Source organism: Gobius niger (assembly GCF_951799975.1).
Source record: "Gobius niger genome assembly, chromosome: 6".
Lineage (NCBI taxonomy): Eukaryota > Metazoa > Chordata > Actinopteri > Gobiiformes > Gobiidae > Gobius > Gobius niger.
This window is the reverse complement of record NC_136857.1, coordinates 19,958,120-19,978,994: the sequence shown is the minus strand read 5'-3', so window position 1 is coordinate 19,978,994 and position 20,875 is coordinate 19,958,120. Positions and strand designations below refer to the sequence as shown.

The 20,875-nt window shown below is 41.2% G+C and overlaps 1 protein-coding gene and 1 long non-coding RNA gene across 3 annotated transcripts in view; one reads left to right on the top strand and one right to left on the bottom strand.

Annotated features, from left to right (window-relative positions):
* Positions 1-20,875, top strand: part of LOC306963912 — a 393,872-nt gene that overhangs the window by 169,600 nt on the left and 203,397 nt on the right. The window lies entirely within an intron of this gene.
* plxna1a (plexin A1a) overlaps positions 1-20,875 on the bottom strand; it is a 308,362-nt gene that overhangs the window by 106,688 nt on the left and 180,799 nt on the right. The gene's annotated exons all lie outside the window — the stretch shown is intronic.

Below are 20,875 nucleotides of genomic sequence, written 5' to 3'. Positions count from 1 at the left end.
ATGTAAATTTTCTCTAATTATTCAAAAACTACTGTAACAAATGCTGAATTATTAATATAGTTTTCTACTAAATAATGATACAAAGACATGGAGAGGAGCAAAGTGGTTCAACAGCCCATAAATACATGAATAACGGAGAATGCTAATTTGATGCTACATGTTAGCATCGGGCTAATGCTAACGGTTAGCTAGCGGTTAGCTAGCGCTTGCCATTTTTTTACTTCTACTGAACAATCTGTTGTGACAAAATATCCATATGGGCCCGATTTACACTTGACTTTATTTATGTGTTATAAATAAGTTGATATTCCACCAGAAAATGGCTGAAAAGAGTGAAAAATTGTGTTTCTCTAAGGATTCTATATTCCCCCTCGGCGAAGCCACGCCCCCTTCTATGACGAGATGCCGTCTGTATCTATAGTTAAATATCTAAATGGTTACGGAATCTATAACCTAGCAACCCAGCAAATATTATTCAACATATGCATATACTATTCAGCTTTGGTTTGCACTTGAATGCTCCACAGCAAAATACTGGCAAAATATTATGTGGATTGATTAACCCGAAGTTGAATAGTTTGGGCGGAACACACAATATCATGTGTGAAAGAAAAATGGAACAGCACTCCAACATCAAAACCCTATGCTTACTGTGAAGTATGGTGCAGGAAAATCATGGTGTGGGGCAGTTTTGTTGCCTCAAGGCCTGGACAATGTGATATCATCAATAGAGAAATGAACTCACAAGTTTATCAAGATACTTTGCAGAAAGACCAGACACATTCACAACATGCATGGAATAAGTACACCCCTGTATTAAATAGCTGTCTGGCTCTTCTTTTGCAGCAATAACTGATGTTCATTACATGTTCACAACGCAGTTCAGCGAGATTCCTGGGTTCACTTATTTTTTCCTGAATGTTTACATGTTGTGGCCAACCTCTTACCACCCGCCTTAACCGAGCGCAGTTTCTCCAGTTCAGCTTTACCCAAATCTAGACACTTCTTGACTGGAGTTTACAGCCTATGGGCTAGTGTAACGCCTCATTCGAAAGCTAAGTCCTACAAAACTGAGGGAAATGGATCTTTTTCCTTGCGTTGTTGCCGTGTTGTTGTCACTTTTTTCCCATGTTCTTTTTCATCTCTTCCATTTCTTGTTGCTTTTTTATGGCGTTTTTGTCACAATTTGTTGAGTTTTTGTTGTTGTTTTCTTTGGTCTTTTGTGCCTTTTTTTAGGTCACTTTTTGATGCGTTTTCATTCTCGTTTTCTTCTCAATAGCTGTTCAAGCTATTTTTATGTTTTTTTTGGAAGCTTTTGGATTTTTGGTAGTGCCGAACTAGAAAAAAATGTGCCCGGTTCAGGTGGGGGTTAAGAGGTTAAAAATATGATAACATGTAAATGTTTGGGTGGTGTTAGTTTAAGCAGACACTGTTTAATCATTCTTAGGATTTAGATGAAGATCAGACCACATTTAGTGACCAATTTAGGCAGAAATGTAAGAAATTCCAAAACGTTCACATACATTTTCCTCTTCAAAATTAAGGTTAAGACAGTCTAATACTTCACCATCGAGACTGGACTCCCCTCTGAATTACAGTATTTAAACTATAACATTCAAAATGGCAGCGACCATACATGTTTCTTACAAAGTCACTCCTCCCTCCCATCGTGCGTCACCAAATTCTACAACCAACAGACCAGTGGAGGATGCACATCTCATACACCCCACATACAATGCAATATTCAATCTAATTGAGCTGTAATTGTCAATAGAAAACAATTGTGAATACGACATGGGAGCACTTTTGGCATGGCGGCCTCAGAGTAATCCATTATATCCTTTTATCCCTGCAGCTGAGAGCATCCCAGCACATTAAACGCTGTCCCAGATGTATTCAGCGAGCTTTGTTCTCTATTCTGAAACATGTTTGAAGATATGAGCCGCCCTGCTCGGCTTTTTTTTTTTTCTTTCCATTTTTGCAAATAATCTCGTCCTATTTATAAAACACTACATATTCAAAACGAAGCTGACTTGTCAAAATGCATCCATGGCATTTGTGAGTTTAAATCCGTGGGGTATTAATGAGGCGTTTATGGATATTAGGCCTGCTTCTGTCCGTCTGAGCGAGGGGGGGATTGGTATTCTGTCGGAGTGGACACAAATGACGGCCCTGAGGCTGTGGCTCTGTGTCTACTGTTGTTCCCATCACCATTAACACATACTGTACTGAATGCATTATGTCAGATGGAGAGAGAATGGATTTTATTTCTTGCTTTTTCTATATTTGTGTAAAGCAGTTATGGGGCTTTTTAGTAGATCATTAGTCACATTATGCTCATAGAGAAGATGGTGTTGTCCCCTTGAGAGACATCCAGTACAGCTGAACGGACATAAAGGTGGCTATGGATGAGCACATGGGCTTGCATTTAGACACAAAAAAACGTACCAAAGTTAAGGCATGCTGATGATACTGTGAAGCACATATTTTCTGTGGTCATTTGCATTTGACCAATCTTTTAATAATCTCTTAAAGGAACAGGCCACCGTTGTTACATAATGAAATATGTTCTTACCCGAGCTTAGACGAGTATTCCTATAGCTCCAAACGGGGGCGAAGTTGGAAGCTACCACGCTCTTCCACGGGCACGCACAAATACCAGACAGGTATTTATCAACTTGTCTAAGCTCAGGTAAGAGCATATCTCAGTATTGGAAAAACGGTGGCCTGTTCCTTTAACCCCGCCTGTACCAAGCACATTTTCTCCAGTCCGGCATTGCCCAGCTCTAAAAAGCCTCTTGAAAAAAAGCGTCAAAAGAGCGACAAAACCTTGGTTTGAAACACAATAAAAAAGCGACTTACGATGGATCAAAAAGCAACATAATAGCCACAAAAGAGCGATGAGAAACTGACAAAAACACGACAAAAAAGCATTGAAAAAGCAACGGAAAAAGCTACAAAAAATATGTCAAAAAACACAACAAAAATGTGATAAAAACACGGCAACAATGCAACAAAAACTTTCGCAGGTCTTAGCTTTCAAATGAGCTGTTACACTGGCGAACATGCACTCAGTTAAAGTGGGGGGGTAAGAGGATAAGTGAAACATGTCCGGAGAAGCACAAATGGAAATACTAATGTGATGTGATTGTGCTGTAGAAGTGCAATGTCTGCGCAGTGATAGTGACCTGAGTGATGCACAGTGTCAGATAGTTTTGTATAGGTGGATTTCAACTCCAGCTTCATTAGGTATAATAATAATAAAATGCATTCCTTTATCAGTATGTATCAGCCAAGCGTTCCCATAAATAATGACTCCGCAGCTTTTACTCACCCCGTAAACTCCTTCCTTCCAGCATTAATCCTTGTTTGTGCCACGTGCATTTGTAAACATAAACGGCGTACTCGAATGCAGCCCTCCTAACACAAAGCATCTTATTTCCTAAGTTGTATTACATAATTAAGAGCGTAGTTATGAATATTGCATATGTGCTAATAGATCTGCCTCCCTCCCACACAGGGCTTCTATTCATTAAAAAGTGCACGCTACTTTTTTTTAATACATGGCGGAAAAAAAAACACTGAAGCAGCTTCTTTCACGGCACAAGATTCATACTGTTTGTGTAAATATGAATCGTATTAAGGCTGATAAAAAGGGAGGGATGGGGGTGAAGATCTTTTGTACTTGGATAAAAAAGAAAAGAAGAAAAGAAAAAGAAAGAAAGTTATTATAAAGACTGGAATTACTGCTGCGCCGTTACACGCTCAAATGAGTGCTTGGTATTTACTCGCAGCCAAGGTAAACAATCAAAGGCCAAACAAATGCGACAGCGGAATTGAAAAATTAAATTGCATTCCGCTTTATGCCCTGTTAAACAAGCTATCATTTGGGCATTAGGATAGCAGGCTTTTTGCAGCTTCTGTGATGAATGGGGGGGGGGGGCTATAGTCGATTCGCATTCACCGCGGAAAGAGAAGGGGAGCGCGCGGCGAGGAGGTGTGGCTAATGGTGCAGAGGTAATGGCTTTTAGACTGGTCAGAGAGCAGCAGACAGTAAGAACTTTGGACCTCAGAAGAGCGATACTGTCTTTTCTCCATTTAAAACCGCTCATTGGGACAGTCGATCAAAAAAAAAGGAAAAAAAAAGGAAAGGCATGCACGACTCACAGGTGTAAAAAGTGTTGCACAGACTCTTTACATCTCGCCGAAGCGATACCGGCATGGACACCAAACTGGGGGCTGTGATAAATGCATGGTTTCCCCACGCTAACGTCTAATGAATATGATACGACCGAACATTGCGGTAAAGAGCTTTTTCCGCAGCTGTGAGGTCCGCAGTGGGAAGAAGACCGTGATGTGGATAAGTACGGACACAAAGCAGAAGGGACAGAAAGGAGATGGATCAATGGCACTGTGTTCAGCCAAGCACAGTGTCAATTAGTCCATCTGACAGAGAAAGTTTAGACTATTCACACGCACAGACACAGCACTAATGGACTGGAGACAGACTGCAATAAAGATGAACAAGAGAAAGAGAGAGAGCGCTTTGGATTCTGTTGTGGAATACATTTGTGTCAGTCGTGGTAAAGCAAACAAGATTCAAGATGGTGGGATCCCTTCTGCCGGAGATCAGACATCAGGCGATCTGATGGTTAAAAAAAAAAAAGGAGGAAAATGAAGAGAGTAAGGTGGCTGATGGTTCTTCTGCTGCGGTGGAGATGTCGAGCTGCTGCACTCACGGAAGGAACGTCCAAGGTACTCAAGTTCAAGTTCAATGTCCACAATCCTACAGATCCCAGTTTAAAAGTTTCAAGTCTCAGAAACAGTTCCTTAATCCGCAAGTGTGAGTTCAAATTCAAGGTCCACAAGTCCGAGCCCAAGAATCAGTCTTTAGTCCTTTTAACCCCCACCTGAACCGAGCACATTCCCTCCAGTTTGGCACTACCCAAATCCAAAAGAGAGGATGAACACGTGACAAAAAAAAGTGTCAACAGATAAACACAATAAAAAAGCGACAAAAAGAGTGATGAAATAGCAACAAAAGAAATGCAAAAACAGCAACAAAATGGTGACAAAAAAGTGATGCTAATTCCAAGGGCTGATAAGAAATGTTATGTTGAATCAGTAACAAGATTACAATGCAGTCGATTTGAAATTTGAGCTTCACCTCTTCAGACAGTTCAGTTCAATTGTATTCTTAGGTTTATATAACTGTTTCCAGTTGTCTGAAGTGAAAAACGTCAGTTGCAACTGAAAACAGTTATATAAACCTAAGAATACAATACATACTATACATTCAGGGTGATTCATCACATAACTATCACTGTGATAGAAATGATTTTCGTGTCCTCGTTCCATTTATTGTAATTGTTATGTTGTAATTACACTTTTGGGCCCCATCATACACCCATTCTGCCATTACTGTGCAGTAGAATGCTATATTCAAAGGAAGAATTACATGTTTGTTTAGAGAATGTGTATAAAACCATGCTTATTTATAGCCCCAGAAGGCTTTATTAACAGCCATAATGGAAAACGTATATTCTTTACCGCCCAATAAGTGGCAGCGGAAGTTGTTCATTTTGTTTTCCCCGGCTGTGCCACACTCATCCTATTATCCAGCACCTCTCATTTACCTCCCTGTCTGCTCCCTCCTGGCAGCCTCCTATACACCGCCACACATGCATATACACATCTATATGCATCTTCCAAGGCCTGTTCCTCATTGCACATGCAGCAGAGCGGTGATAAAAAAGAGCCGCCACATTTCTCTGAGGATCGCTGTAATACGCACACTGCACTGGCGTACGGAAGGGAGCAGCCTCTCTCCACTGTACAAAGGCTTAATTGCACCGACACAGAGAGGGAAGGGAACAAAGGGCTCGGGAGCAGAGGATTGTGGGAGCTGTTTCATTAGGAGTGGTGACAGGTGTCGGCGCGGGGAGTATATCTGATAGTACGGCGCCGCCTGCACAATGGGAAGCAACAGTGTGTTCACCTGGGGATTCCTCTAATCCGCTGTTCTAACACTCTTGATCTTTTTTTCAGGCTCATGTATGTATATTTTTTGCTCATGTTGGGGTAATTATTTCTCTGCGTGACGCTTACGTGATATTTACGACGGCTGTACCACAAGAAAGCTCCAGTTACTGAAGAAGTGGTGACGGACACGCAGGGAGAGATGAATGTCTCGAGCACCTGTTTACTCCAAATGCCCTTGTGTTTACAATAAGGGCATTGAGATGAGATGGGGCCTTACCGCCAATACTTAATGAATGTGAGCGTGAATGATTTTCTCATAAGACTATTACTCCATAAGCCAGGGGTGTCAAACTTGCTTGGGTCGTGGGCCGAAATTCGGGTTGCTGGCTGCATATATTGCAAAGAACTCTGGTCTAATAAATAACAACAGCTTACACTTATTGTGCTTTATCGGCCTGTGTCACACGTTTCTCAAAGTCTTAGATAAAGTTATTATTCACAGTAGCCACAGCCGCCCTGGGGCAGACTGACCATTTACCACATGGCTACAATATGCTGTTTATATCCTGATCTCTTACAATGTCAGTTCCCTCTGCTGGACACGTGTGTAATTCTTTCCTTTTAAAAAAAAAAGGTGCTGGCCCCTAGTGACAGGAGTGAGAATTCTGGTTATTTCCTTAAAAATCCATAACTCCGCGCAGGAATGAGCTGGAGACTTACTTTTTTTTTTTGACATACTCAGAAATTCATGCTCTACAAAGGGCCACATTAAATCATCTCGCATGTGGCCCGCCTTATGGAAGGTGTGGGGTAGTCTGTAGTCCTTGAATTCCAATCTGAATTAAGTGGAAGAAGATTGAACAAATAGTGACAAAGAAGAAAATGACAAATGAAGAAAACAACTAATTTAGAGGATAGACTTGGAACTTGAACTTCATATATCTGCTTATATGAGGAAGCCTCTGACCAGGATTAGTTTTAATGACCACAGATCGGTTGTATTTGTCTTTCTTATACAAATACATATTTTTTTACATAACCCATTCAAATACTGCAACAATGCTGCAACTCCAGGCCATACCCTAGAAATTACTAGAACCATTCTTTGCATGTGTAAATTGCATACCCATGCAATACTTCAGGCAGTAATAAAGTCTCCTGTGTTTTGTTGATATATTCAAGCCACATTTCATGCAGGTTCCAGAGCTCTAATTGTCACCCGTGAACCCTCACTCCCACTATGTCTTGTTTGGCTCTGAATTTATGGCGGCATGGGTCAAGGATGTTGAATGATGCAGAAAAGGGAAGTGATAAAACACCAGATAGGAAAAGGCTGGAGGGAGGTGAAGCGGTAAGGGAATAGGAGACGAGTTAGGAGGTAAGGTCTGAGGAGACGTACAGTCATTTATTAAAAGCGGAGGAGGTGAGTCGAGGAGGTCACGATCCCGACCAAGTGAAAGCAGTGCACCGGGGGAGTCGTAAACACCGCGTCTGACCAACAAAAACAAACTCTAACATACTCCATCCAGGCAGAGCTGTTTGGCTTTGGAAGCTATACGCCTCAGTTCAAATCCTGCCCCGTGGCTCGGAGTAGTCATCAGGAGCAGCCTGTGGAGCGGCGTACAGGGGCCCAGGGGCCAAACGCTTTCCCGCGGTGATCAAAGAGGCGAGGTGAGCCTACAGCAGCTCTGTCTCCCACTCCACACTCCTGATCCCAAATCTTTATTACTCGGCGGTCTACAGCCTCCAGCGACTCCGGGATGCGCGGCTGTACCAAACTAAAGACCTGCAGGCGCCGTGTTCCACCAACTATCTGATTCCTTCATAAGTGTCTTCAGAGGAGGGTAATTTGAGGTGAAAAGAACAGATTCGGATCACAAAAGAAAGTGTGACAAGAATCGTGCTCAACTCGCTCTTTAGCCAAACATTTTAAGCAACAACACAATCTTTCTGTCGTGTTCATGTACAGTAAGTTCTCAGAGGTCGAACAGATAAACGTTTTAATGATAATTCATCTCAAGAGGCAATATCTACCGTATTTTCCAGGCTACAAATCACACTTTTTTTCATAATTTGGCGGGGGATGTGACTTATATTCAGGTGCGACTTATATATAAAAATATACAATTTCACAATATTCGTTATCTTCACCCTGACAGTTGCTAGAGGGCGCTCTTTGCTGGTGTACCAGTATCTGCTACTCTGACTACAAAGAAAATCATATTCTGCAGATTACAAGCTGCAAGTAGTGAAATGTGCAGCTGAAAATGGTAATAGAGCAGCAGAAAGGAAGTTTGGAGTGAGCGAGAAACTTGTGAGGGACAGGCAAAAACTGAAGGTTATGCTTACTGTAATGAAGAAAACAAAAAAAGCTAATTGGCGGGCTAAAAGATAGATGGCCACAGCTAGAGGAACGAGTTTGCAAATGGGTGCTTGAACAAGGTGCTGCCGGGAGAGGCTCGTCATCGATGCATCAGGGTGGCTGGTGCGACTTATAATCCGGAGCGACTTTTATATATTTTTTTCTTCTTCATTATGCATTTTTTTGGCTGGTGGGACTCATACTCCGGAGCGACGTATAGTCTGGAAAATACGGTAACAACTAATGATTTTTTTGAGCAGCAGGTTGGACTTGGACAAATCAAATAGTTTCGTTGTCATTGAAAGATTTTGCCTTTTATTCAGTGGAGAAACATGATTCAATGAAATTAACTGGAACAACCTTCCTATGAGTCAAGGGGACTTTGCAAAGTATTGTGTGATGATTTACTAGTAATTAGGGCTGCAGACAAAAATTCAAAATTGATTAACTGTGCTGAATAGTCAGAATGCCCTTTGGCAAGATACTTCATCCACCTTACCTGTGCCCTAATGACAGTGTTTCAAATTTGCATCGAAAACTAGCCATTGGATTGTTCTTCTTGCTATTTTCATTGTGAAAGACAACCATCAGACTTTGGAATGAACTTAGGCGCATGCTCTGTGGATCTTGCTTGTTGATGAACGCTAAACATGCTTTTAGTTGCTTTGTAAAAATCCTCCCGTCTCAGACCCAATGCTCCTTGTTGGGGAAATGAATTGAATCATTTTCCTCAATGATGGTTTTTTTTGTGTCTCCAAAATCTCATTGTCAGTGATGGCCTGGGTCAAATGAGCCATGATTTTGGTTTTTGTGCCGCACTGAAAGATTTGTCTGTCTGGTAAATGTCACAAACCACATATAAATCAGGACTTTATGATAGTCTATTCAATAACAACGCCACATAAACCTGGCTTCAGACGCTTGAGAGAATCCCACCTATGAGAGAATGTGCAATAACTAAATATAACCCCATTTTATTCATGCACTGGCAGCGCAGTTACAGCCATGGTTGCTCCCCAAGACAAAGGGAGCGCTATATGAGGCACAACCTGACATTTACTTTGCACCTCTGCCACTTCTGCTGGAGATATGATTTCGTTCCGCCTTTGTCTTCCTTGTATTTAATTACTCCCTATAAGACCAGTGGCTTCACCCGTCTCCCCGGTGATGTCACGCATGAACCTGGCGCTCCCATTGGCTGTCACCCGTGAGGCTAAAGCCACGGTCCGCGGGGCTGACAGGATCCAAGTATGATGGATGAGGAAAGGCGCGGTGTGTTTCTTTCCGGGTGGGGCGGTGGGGGGGTTATGCCGGTGCGGAGGGTCCCTGAGGATTAGCGTTACAGCCCAATGAAGCGCTTCACAGAGGAACAGGGCCAGGACCTCATCGACCGTTGGAGTTGGCCGCGACGTAAAAAAAAAAAGAAAAGAAAAAACACACACAGAGGAGATATGATGACTGCATCTCCCATAAGAGGAAGAGCCGTGTGGAGAAATGTCCAGCGCTTTTCAGATAATAATATTTGAGAGCATACGGGATATGAGGACAGCTCAAGAGCAGTGACTTTAAGTATAACGTTGTGGATATCCAGTGGAAGCAGTAGTGTAGCAGTCTTGGATGAAGATTTGAAACATCTAATTTTGAAGTGGTCCAAGATTCAAAGTGTTGAATCTTAACTGGGCTATAATGTTTTTGTTTCATTGTGTCTCATACAGGTATTTTTTCTTTTTTTGAAAGATGACACTGAGTATAGAAATTCAATATTATTTTCAAAGGAAAGTCAATTTGAATTGTGTTTTTTCAGTAAAAGGTTTGTATTTGAGAGTCACTTTGATCACTTTGTAAAAAAAAATTGGCAGGATTCTCAAGGCAGAGGATACTCAGAGTACAAATGAATAAAACAAGGGACATGCGAGACAAAAAAGGTAGAGAACAACTCCTCTAAAGGATTTTGATTGGCACTATTCACCTTATTCCGCCCCGCCCACTTTTGCCACTTTTTGCGTTGTCTCGGCACTTCCGTTGTCCAGACACTTCCGGTCGAGCGCGAAGCCCGTTCATTTTAATGGAGAACGAGGGAAAATATTCTCCGCTCAAATCTGACGTTTAGTCGATTGATTTGTGTAAAATGTCCAATGTTCATTTGCACCGACATGTCAACACTGCACCGTTTCTCTGCGCGGCCTGAAACCGGCTTTGTTTTCGTGTAGTGACTGATTTTATGTGGACTTCTCCAGTCCCATGTTAACACATAGGAGAAAAGGGGCGGGCACAATTCATGGCGGCGCCCACGCGAGCCTCCGGAATAAGGTGAATAGGATTATAATGATTAAATCACCTGACAATTTCTTAACTTATTGATCAGAATATTTTTTTAAAAGTCCTCTCTCAATTAAAGCAGTACTAAGTAATTCATGCCCCTAGAGGCCATAAGCGCCACTGCAGGTGTCATAGCATGTTGCGTTTTTTTTTTACTCATTAATTGTCCGTGAGAGTAAATACTATGCTGACAAAAAAGACAAAGGAAAAAAGGGATATTGTACATACAATTACACAAGGAAGATCTTTTTTTTTCACTCAAACTTGGCTGTAAATACTGTTTAAGTGATGCTAACCCGCAGTTAGCTTTGCCTGTTAGCCTGATAGCTTCTTCTTCGTGATTCCATTAGTGTGTATTGCGCCTCCGACCCGTTGCAGGGAAATTGCAAGCATGGTTTTCTGGCCAGAGACACCAGGATGAGATGACAGACCAATCATTCCATTAACACTTGCATTACCCTCAGAGGGACTACGAAAAGGATTCATTAAGGTAAACAAGTTACTTAGTACTGCTTTAAATGTGTGCAATACAATTGTTGAACAACATGAATAAAGTCTACCACAATAAAATGCAATACAAAACTTTCAAGTTGCCAAGGGGCACTATGTGCATGTCACTTTAATCAAATAAATCACAAAAAAATGGACAATGCTGCCATTACATTAACTTGTATAATAAGCAAAATACAAAAATGTGTTTTATTTGTAAAAGAGGTTCCCTGTGGCAACCCCTCTAATGCAAAATGGCACCAGAAGACACACAGTCCAATGACAAATCAATACCAAAACAAAGGCTTAACTGCTGCTTACAGGTCATCATCAACAGAGAAGGAGTACAAGCTAAAAATGCTAAATTAAATGCTCAAACACCAAAATATTTTTGAATGTTCATGGGGAAAATGTTATAAACAAAATGTTTTGAGTCCAATATAGGGCCTGCTGCTTGTTATTTCTTGTCATATGTGGCCCCAAACCAACTATTGCTATTACAACTCAACTCATAGCTATATACTGTAATCCATGGAGACTTAACCATTTAATCAACTGCAAACTCCTTCAGCTCCAGTCCATCCATCTCCACTGTCTCTGCCTGATTCATTCCATTTACCAACTCTTCCTTCTCCCTTCACACTGCCTATCTCTCATAACCTTCAGAAAAATAACGGCAAGTCAGAGGAGAAAAACTTTCCCCGACATATATCACCAAGAACGTTCATTTGTACAGCAACACGCAATGTAGACAATGGATCCGCCTCCCCAAGGCCACCGTGCACTGACTGCTGCGGATTTATGTAGAAATCCAAGAAAGAGGTCAAGGAAAGGCCAGACATAAAGCAATATTCGTCAGTGCATTTGCTGTTTGGGTTTCTTTGTGCAGAATAATGGATACAATGGTGCGTGTGGGTGGTAGTAGGCCGCTCAGATTGTAGGCGTAAGTGGTGTAATAAAGATTTGTTTCATCAGATATTAAGTTACTCTCATTTAGAAAGCTTAATAGAGATGCTACATGTACTTTCCATTGTATGTTTTATATAACATTGTATATAACTTGTAATGCAAGGTATGACTCTCAAAAAGGAAGCTAAAGGTATGATAGCAATGGCATGATTTAAACAGCATTAGTTAACAAAAATATCAGGGCTGTTTGTGCCTTTATGTGGGTCCTCTGCTCAACGGTGTTTTGGGATCCCCATCTGTGGAGAGGTTCTCATAAAAAGGATTCACAAGCATGCCTCAAGCTGTCAAACTTCTGGAGCAAAACATTAAATGCATCCTCATTTTTGCTCCCTATAAACATATATTTGGCAGTAACTTTGACAGTTTGACTTCTCAGGTGAAGTTTCGATTGAATGCATCGATAAAGTAATGCATATATGATGCTTTGCAGTTGTGAATATGTATACATCCATAACCATGTATTTTGTATCGTGTCTTATACATGCTCTGGATACTTTCATCTCTCTTGCAAAAATCCATTATTCTTAGGTTATGGCAGTTATGTTTTATTTTATTCGCTGGTGAACCCTCTCTTGCATTTTTTCTTCACCCTTCTCCCTGCATATCCCCTGTGGTGCGGCTGGTGAGGAGTGGGTGGACACTCCAAAAGGCTTCTAACCCAGTTCAAAGGTTCTTTTATGGAAGCGACGAGCTGCCGGGGCCTTCTCCACCTGAGACCGCCGCTCACGAACTCGGCTCATTTCAACCAAACAGATGAAACGTTTCCGTGTCGACATTAAGCACCCGGGATATGAGTGAGATATATGTGGAATGAAAGATGAAGAAGATGAGAGCTTTCAAAAGTTTTGTCCCAGTGTGACTGTGCAAACTTGTGATGTCTTTTGTATGAACATTTCTGTTCATTTTATAACCTTTTCACCTTTTTGTTAGATAGAGGATGAACAGATTCACATGACGCTCTGAGTACTTAAGCACAGGCTCGTCAGCCACGACACTGGTTTAAACCTGAAATAATAAAGACTCTTGAAGGCGCGATGCAATGTATTATTCAGACTTTTGCAACCACTCTCTACTTCTTCAACTTGATGGTTTTGTATTATAGCTTAAAATACCTTACGTGTCAAGATATGTTTTGGCCGACTTCCTCCTTTTGTAAAACAGCGACCAGGGTTGTAGTGCAAAAACAAACTCAAACGTGCTAGTTAGCGGAAAGAAGGGGGTTTCAACTTCGGTGAAGGTGTCTGGACCTTAGAACACAGAGGGAAATTATGTAAATCTCTCTGTGACGTACATGAGAGCGCGAGCACAAGACTGTTTCACTCTGTAACGCAAAATCTCATGCCATTTTTTTCTGATTTTAAATGGATTGTAAAACAATCATTTGAGAATCATATAGGAAAAAAAAAAAAAAATCCTTCTTTTTTGGATCACTTAATTCTTTGCTGACTAGTTATAATACTTTGGTCCTCACGTAGTCGTTCATTGTGACCCCCCCCCCCTCCAAAAAAAAAAAAAAAAAAATATATATATATATATATCTATAATCCACTCCAAATCATTGGCAGAACCTATTCTTCAAGAATTGCAGCCAACTTGTCCATCATTTTTGCAAACTCAAGTTTCATAAAAATGTTGCTTCTTTGAGCTCAAAATCTTTCTAACGGATTAGCTCTTGTTTTAAGCCAGTGCCCTCAGACTTGGCAATTTCTAGTTGGGTCAGACGTCTATTATTATTCATCAGGTCATGGGCTAAAGTGGGTTGGAAGTCTGCTAGCTCCCTCATGACGTGAGGAACTTTATTTCTTTGGGCAAACTGAATTGATCAAATGTGGAATCCGGGCCTTAAAAATGAGAGCAGCACTTGCATTAGACTGTCTCCACACAGTTTAGACTCATTCAGGTCTCCGGGCTCAAACATACATTGTGGTTGAGATGGCATATCTAGAAGCTTGTATTGATTCTGCAGCGGATGGTTATCGCATACATCCTACTCTCTGACCGTCCGGAGCAGATAACATCTCGATAGACACACAATCTCACTCGGTCATCTCTGATAGCACCAGGGCTGTGGCTTTCTAATGGACATGTCTGAGGAAGTGCTCAAGAGCGATACTTTAAGGGAGGTGTAGTAGCAGTACTAGTACTGGTAGTAGTTGAAGTCATGCATCATGCCCCCTCAAGCTTATTGGCAGCAGGCTAGTGACCTAGTTCTGGATGACTCGTGCCAAAGTGTAGCGGTAGTTGAAGTAAGCCAAGTTAAAAGACTATTGAGTAAATAAAGTACGCAACGATTGGAATTATGCTTGCCATAACCACAATCTCAAGTTCAAACATTTTACAGAAAAAAAAAACATTCAAATGAACTTACAATATTGTGTCCCTGGTTGGGAAACACTGTTTTAGAATGTTATAAGGTTTGTTCTTCATCAAAAAGACATCTAGCAGTGTGTTTTGAGTCACTCGTGCATGTTAGAGTAATCTTTGAATCTTCCTCGGTGACTGTCACCTCATCGCACTATAGGGTGTCACTGGGGTGTAAAGTATGTACATCTGGGTATAGAATATTTGAGTATTTCTGACAGCATTCACGAACATTAGTGCATTCAACAGTAATTGCAGGAACTGAGACATATCTGTGTTGAGCTGATCCCAGTGTGTGATTCTCTCACACTGAAGCGCCGCTGATATCGTCTCCCACAGATCCTGCACAGTTATAGCGTGTTATTATCACTATTAGCACAAGAAGAGTGAAGTGCGCTGATCCCAGGTAGTTTCCTTCATCTCTCCTCCTCAGTGCACCATTCAGAGGTTTGATAGCCATTAACAACATCCACGGAGACACAAGCGCTATCAAAATGCGCTCTGAACTCATTTTCCACATATGATTACTGGTGCGCCTTCAGAGCCGCACCGCAATGAGCTAGATTAAGTCTGGGGTCAATCAGACAGAATAGCATTTTGATCGAAGAAATAAAAGCATCTAGTCAAGTCTCAACAGGCCTGGACAATTACAGATCCCTAAACTCATTCTGGAACAAGGCTGTAAGAAGCAGCATTTTTGTTTTAATATTTTGATCTTATGGGAAAAGGAAATAAATAAAAATCTTCATAAGTATGGGAACAAAAGGGCAATATTATAGGGTTTTCCAAACTAAAGGAAAGGTTATTGTTCATCTTCCTTTATCTTGTTAGCATTGTACTAATGCCAAAGCTAGCTAGCATGAAGCATCATGTTGGCATTCTCCGTTATTTATGTATTTATGGCTGTTGAACCATTTTGCTCCTCCCCATGTCTTTGTATCTTTATTGGGTAGAAAACTATATCAATAATTCAGCATTCGTTAAAGTAGTTTTTGAATAATTGACCATATATGGGCGATTCCAGCGATGCCGTCTGTATCTATATTGTCACAACTGTCAGGAGAGTGATTTCTTCAAATATCTGCTGGAGAACTTGACAAATAGGAGTTTTGTGATTCACATTGTAACAAAGTGTACCATTATCAGCCGGTGTAGCCTACTGTCTTATAAGCAAGAATAAACGTGGCACACCCACCACGATCGCTGTTATTCAAATACATGAGTTGTGGAATCCGCAGGTAAGATTTCACAAGCCTGTAGCCAGCTGAAGCTTAGACAGAGTATAGAGCATATTATAATGACATATTATAAAAAAGTTATCAGGCGACACATGGAACAGAAAATGTCATGACCCGCAGGATTTTCTCTATCTGCTAAATGATTAAACATCAGTTGCCCCTTTCCTTCTGCCATCTTTCATCCACTAGAGGTCTTCATTTTCTTCCACTGGCTGCTGTTTACTGTGGAGATAATCCATTTTTCTCTCTTTGTTCTAAATTCTACCCATAGAAGTTATGTGCTGTTTGAAGATAGCGACGTATATTAGCCATCTTCAAGTGTCTCCTTGTTTCTGGGTAAAATTGCAGGGAACAAAACTCATTTTCCATCATTCAGAAACTGAAGCTACTTTATTTTTTGTCCTAATCATCCATTAACAGCACAAAAGGCTATTTTCTTTTTCTCTTTATGACCACTGAAATCTAGACGAGTTCGAACTATAGGCATTTGAGTAGTTGATAAACTGAAACATCACACTTTTATCAGTCTGACAAATGAAGCAGTGGGGAGAAAAAAAGGCAGAACTAAATTATCCAACTTCTGAGGAGTTAGTGCTACTATCAGTTCCCTCCAAGCTTGGAAACTGGAGCAAAGTGAGAAACCCTGCTGTGTGAACTAAAATTGGGTATGAGCATAGTCAAAGAATATGTTCTCCTTGAAAGTGTGGAATCTGTGGAGCCGAAAACAAAATACACCTTAGTCGAGATGTATTTTACAATCACGCTGCTTATAGTTTTCCGGCCAACATAGAGGTTGATATATTCTCTTCGTCACAATATGTTGCGACTATGTTTACCAGGCTAGTTCAGGACATCGACTGTTTTGTTAAATCTGTTTGGAATGCGTGCAAGTGCATGAATCTCAGTTCCAAGATTGGCTAAAATCGCAGCCACATGGCCACATTTGTGAAGAGTACTTTCAGTGATGTGACTTTATCTTGTTATGGTGGCCATTTTGAGGGAGTGCCCCCTTTCAGAGATAGAATATTTAGTTTCGGTCCTCATATTTAATCGCTCTGCAACCCATATTAGTGAGGGGGGCACTCGAGTTCCAGCCTCGACACTGCTATATCTTTCTATAGAGCGTTGTAATGATGCCTGCACCTTTCACTCCTCATCCATCTCCATTCATTAAGCAGCCCGGCCCATCGGAGCAGCATCTGGACTCGCATCTTTAAGCTTTAATACATTCTGAATAATTAAGACCTCCTCTGCTCGGTGCGCGGCTCGTTCTGACGTACAGTCACGGAGCCAAAGGGGAACGGAAAAGGAATGCCAGCAAATCCGCCACCGTCCCGGCGCCGAGAGATCAAACCGACTGCGCGAGTGCGGCACCCAGAGCAGGGGCATTCGGGGAGCTCTCGGCCCGGGTTGTGGCTCGCAGAGTGTGTATAAATATGTGCATATTAACCCAGTTGCTGGCTTCAGTGGGCTGCGGTGTGACAGAAATATGGAGGCTCGTAGCGGCTCACTCGTCTTCCTGATTTATTTACTAATTAGCGCACGCGAAGGCTAACGCTGATTCACATATTTATATCCACCTTTACTCTTCTGGTGACTAACCCTGGTCGCCTAATGATTATCGATGACGCTCGGTACCGGATCTGGGGCAATGCATCATGGGGTGTTTGCCGGGACTGGGAGGAGGTCAGTTTGAGAGAGGATGCTGAGAAAAAAAAAACAAGTGAGGAAGAAGAGGATGTCTTAACGGGGGTTTCTTAGGTGTAATAAAAGAAGTAATACATTCAATCCGAATTCCTGAAATTATAGCTCCTGTGTCCTGATCCTAGCTCTCATTCCTTTGTCACGTGATAAGGTCAACTGCTAGGTCCCTATGCAGCTACGTCACCAACAGCTGTTTCATAAAAACTACATCACCCATATAGTATTGAACTATAAAAAAAAAGTTCCTACTGCTGGCTACTTTTTTGTTAAAGAGGCATAACCACAATCTGTGACTTCAATTCAGTCAAACTGCTGTGTATTCAATAAACAGCACTTTATAAACCCCACAGACTATAGACACAGTTGCACTGGTTCATGAACATGAATCACTGTATATATATGAAGCCACGCAGAAAACAGATGATGATAAAAGACTTACTCTCCGCAGCTACAGCCCTCAGTCACAGAAATAAAAATGCTCTGGTCAAATATTCCATCAATTCCTGTCCTTTGGTTCATCCTCAAAGACACCACATTAAAAGACAGTGAGGTCTGCGCCTTTGCAGCTGTGTATGCAAAACTAGCCATGTGGGTGAACTTTCGATTCTAAACGAAAACAAAAGTTCGCCAACTGTCTTCATTTAAGCCATCAACTGTACTCTTTAAAACAGTGAGATGTGACTGTGGTGACTCTAGCATATATTTTGTCACTTTTATAAAGTTTGGCTTATGCAGATTTTGTTTTCATTGAATTAAATGTGTGGCTGTCAATCATCAAGTGGTTGCGTAGACATCAGCAATTTCACGAATCACTCTGGGGTGGGGAAGGGGTTAGCAGCGCGGTGGCTTGTGGGATGGCTCACAGCTCCTAAGCGCTGGTGAAGAACCTCCTGAGGTCCCAAAGCTAAAGCAGATACCTCCTTCCTCAGAGACAGCACTGTTTTGACTCTTCTTCTTCTTCTTCTTCTTCTTCTTCTTCTTCTTCTTCTTCTTCTTCTTCTTCTTCTTCTTCTTCTTCTTCTTCTTCTTCTTCTTCTTCTTCTTCTTCTTCTTCTTCTTCTTCTATACAAATAAATAAGCTCTTCTTATCGTGGTGGCAGGGGTGAATCTAGAAAAAAAATCACGGGGTGGCAAGCAGGGTCAGGGATAAGTTTTGCTTGATTGCAAGGCAATTTTTCTATTCCAATGCAGGCTCAGCCTCCTAAGATTATATACAAATAGTAGCGTTGTCCGTAATATAAGTAGGAGGTTTGTAACTCAAGTAAAATTTAGACTTTTGTAAAACAAATAATAATAAAAAAAATCATCATCTTGGGAGCCACAGGAGTTGGCACCTGGCACCTTATTTAGCTACAAAGTTGTTGTAATTCTTTGTCCTAACAAAAAAGTACTGAGAGTGAGCCTCTGTAAGCACCCAAGTAGCTTCGAGAGCAGATGTGAGACATTGCATGACATCAATGGGGTGGCAAGACTACGGGTGGGCAGCTGCCACCCCGTGCCACCCCTCTAGATCCGCCCCTGCATGGTGGACGCTGACGCACATCCGGTTTTGGCTTAGACCTCTTACCAATTTGCACTTTTCAGTTGCAACCCTAGTATATCACTGCAGTGTATTGGGCTTGTATTTCATCTATTGATGTGGTTCCCAAAGTGGGGGGTCGCAATATCTTTTTTTTTTTTTTACATTTCTGACATTGAATGTGATGCATTTTTGATTAAAAACAGCTAGTTTTAGTGAAATTAAGCAACATATCTAAAACACAGTTTCCGAATGAACATAATTAAACTAGATTTTAAGATTGTAGATGGTTTTGCACCTTAAATTGTTATAAATACTAATTACATTTTACAGAATGGGGCACTGAGTTGCTGCTTGAGTGATTTTGAAAAGTTGGTCACGTTGTGTTGCAGTGGTGGAAACTTTCTAAAAACTGCATAGACAGTGTTTGAGTGTCTATTGCCTGGTGGCACATTTCTATATTGAAAGTGATATTGTAATTACTGTCATAGAGAAAATGAGTGGTTTAGTGGCTCAAAATCTCCCAAATAAAATAGTGAGTCATTATGCTGCAATTATTGAGTCCCATAACTTTGTGATTTGGACACAGATAATACATGCTGACAAAGGACGACAGTAAACAACAGGGGGACAAAAGTGCGAGAAAAATAGTTGAAACCCAGCCGGGAGAAGATGTGAGAGCATGAGTCACAATAGTGTGGCATTGCAGTGAAAAGGTCAGCGGCTGATAGTAAAATAAACAGTTTAATGCAGAATGGGGCCAGGATTATAATGAGCTGTGCCTCCAAACGCTCGCGCTGACTTCAGTGTGACACCATCTTAATGAGTACATCAGGCCAAAGCTCTCTCTGTGCACACAATATGGAATAATAACATCACAATGAAAACAGTAACTCGAAGAAAGAAAAAAAAAGTTTGAGTCTATTCATTTGCATAATATTAAGGACAACATCAAAGTTCAGTGTAATGAAAGTAATGCTTTTATGCATTTGTGAGGGCCAGTCAGACTAAGAATGTGCCGAGACAAGATTGGAAAGACTAATATTATTTACTTGTTGAGGGTGACTCTCAGCCCGCCTTTGGGCACTGACGAAAGAACATCATGCAGTAATGTTCCACAGTTGACAACTGTACTAAAGTTATACAAGTCAGTGTTTGCTCAAAATGTGTAATAGCATATAGTAATCATCAAAACATCCAACAGCTCTTGGTATTATTACACATTCAAATAAAAAATACTATTTTTAGACAATCGGTTTCAAGTTTTCGTATGTGCTGGTGAATGTCCTGGTTCTGTACTGCCCCAGCAACACTGCATGATGGGTAAACGGCAAAGGACACTCCTTTGTTACGGGAATACAACCTTAAACTAGTATATAGATGACTCCTCTCCCATCAACTTGCCATGTAATCAATAGACGATGAGTTCATTTGTGATTGGGGAAAAAAATAAACTGAAATCAAGGTATGCTTGTAATTTTCTCTTTGTGTAGAAGTGTTTTTAATGACTAGAGCTATTGTAGTGCCCAAAGATATTAAGTCACTTGGTCTTTCCGCATGGATGTGGTTTCAAGTGTTACCTGTAGAGCGCAGTAAACTTTCACAGACATTCCACAACAACCAACAAACACTTCATCCACCTATCCGCCCCTACCCACAATCCAGTAGAGGAAAAAGCCACTCTCCAAATGCTTATGACTTCAGAGTAGCTGCTAATCTCCACAGCATTGCAGTGTTGTGTCCCACTTAGAGGCCGCTCTCATGCACTTAACGGCCATTAAAACAGCTCCTCTGTGTTTACCGCCCTTTATCTGTATTCCTTTGTTTTCCCTTATTAACCAGGGGTGCGCCGCTATGCAAGAGTGAGCTTAAATTGTACTGTTTTAACACCCAAATGCACAAAAGAGAAAGCAGAAATACGCACTTCACTCT